Source organism: Cupressus sempervirens, chromosome 3, assembly GCF_028749045.1.
Source record: "Cupressus sempervirens isolate cs-2001-9-10 chromosome 3, ASM2874904v1, whole genome shotgun sequence".
Classification (NCBI taxonomy): domain Eukaryota; kingdom Viridiplantae; phylum Streptophyta; class Pinopsida; order Cupressales; family Cupressaceae; genus Cupressus; species Cupressus sempervirens.
The window spans coordinates 699,761,740-699,763,941 of NC_143120.1; positions in this window are offsets into that span (position 1 = coordinate 699,761,740).

The following is a 2,202-nucleotide window of genomic DNA, read 5'->3' on the forward strand; positions in this document are numbered from 1 at the left end:
AGGTGATATGAATTTGTGTTATTGTCTATACTCTTCTATGATTTTTTTTGGGTCTATGTCACCTCCAAGTGGGGTACGCCTAGTCTTGAACTATATTGAGAAATGCTAGAGAATCTTTTTGATCATGTGTTGGTTGTATGGTGGATTGATTGCATGTGGATCCCTAGAAATATTTATTGTGAGGTGGAAGATTGTGATTTTGTCTTGCAATTTTAGAGGACTAATAGATGGATCATATTGGTTATGAAACCTTGATGTGAGAGATGATGTTTTCCTTTAGTGAGAAGATTGCCAAATTGAGACAGGTTATGAATATGAAAAGCAGATCACCAAGTGTGAGGCAGCTAGAATCTTCCAATTAGATTGCTAATGTGAGGCAATTGCACATTTAAAGGAACCTAGTGGCCAAGTTGGATTAGTTATGGGCTGAATTCACTCAAGGGTTTGAAGAGATGATGGAATCTTATTTGAGTTGGTATCTACAAATCAAAAGGAGAGTTATCTTACCATTTAGCAGGATTGTTTAGAGGAGAAGACAATTTTTTTTTGATGAAGAGGTAACATATGACTTTGATAAAGATGATGAGGTATATTTTGGTTTTCATGAGAAGATGGATGGATATGACATGGGAATTGCAGAGTACCTCATGATTATTGCAGAGAGGAGCATCAAAGACCATCCACCATATATTCCAAAAGTTATTTCTAATATCATCATGTATGCACCAATGGATGGGGAATATTTTAGTTGTATTTTTAATAGTGTCTTGTTCTCTAGGATTTTTAAACAATGCACAAATGCTACCTTTTGCTATGTCCTTTTTCCTTATATCTTTATAGGATAATTTGTTTGCATAATATCTTCTTTGTTCTTCTCTCTTAACACACTAAATATATAACTAGCCACTAAAAGAAGCTACATGGCTCATAATGGACTCAAGGGAGGAAGCCTATTGTGTTCTCATAGGATTCATTTTTCCAAAAACTTTCAAACTACCAATTATTACTTCTAATTCAATTTTCTTTCTTTCTATTTCATTCATTATGTTGTCTTGGGTGCTAGGAGGAGGTCTTTCAATCGGTGGAGGTTGCATAATTTATTGCTCTTCTTGTGAAGGGTTTTGATTTTCATCTTATGGAAGGTTTTGCTTTGGATCTTGTGGAGGGTTTTCATTTTGATTTTGTTGATTAGACTAGGGATTTGGCAGTTGATTATTCACATTTCATGATAAGAAACCAATTACAATCTAAATAATAAATACATTTAAAGAAAACTGAAAAAAACTACAAAACAATGCAAAAACATATAAAACAATGCAAAAAAAATAGTAGAAAAGATACTACGTGATCCAATCTTGATCTTTGGTGATGAGGAGGCATTTTGAGGAGGTGAGTGAGCAAATTCTTTAAGTTTTACAAACCATATGTGCGTTGCTGAGGAGAAAGAAGGCATCAACAAAAAGAAAAGAAATGGAATGGAATGGACTGCAGGTTTGTAGCCCATATATAAAAACTTGTAATTTTAAAAAGTGCACACACGCTTTGGCTTGGGCTTCACAAGCCAAGCCTAAGCCCAAGTGTGTGTGTGTTATAGTGCATGCACACTTTTAGAAGTTAAAAAATTTGTTTTTTGTGTCATGTTTTTGGCACCACAACTCGGTGCATTAACCCTATACCTCTAGCCTTGGCAAACATAACAAGTATCTTCCAACCATAGGTCCAAGCAAAGCTCAACCTCCAGCTTTGGAAAATGTAGTCAAAAGTCTTCCATCCTCCCCAAAACTCCCATGTCACCATAATAGAAATGAGAGGTTCAGGGAGGAGGAAGACCAAACCCTAGAGTTAAGAGTTGCCCCCTCTTCTTTTGCTGACTAGGCTACTAAAAGTAGCTCAACTACACAACATCTTGATAAGAGTCTCCTCTTCTTCCATTTCCCAAATATGATCTCCACCTCAATAGGAGATTGCTCTACCTCCATAGGAGCTATAAATGTAGAAGTAAAATGGAAGACCCAGACCACCCTCAAAAGAAGTAACACTCATCTATGCACCAAAGAGTTTATTTGCAGAGTTGTGACTTGTTCACCATGTGAAGTATATTGTTCAAACATGCTCTATCCATCCCAATCCCTTGCAAAATAAAAGGGATTCTTGCCGACAACAGAAGGAGAGTACCCACTGAACCCATTCACCACCACTTTC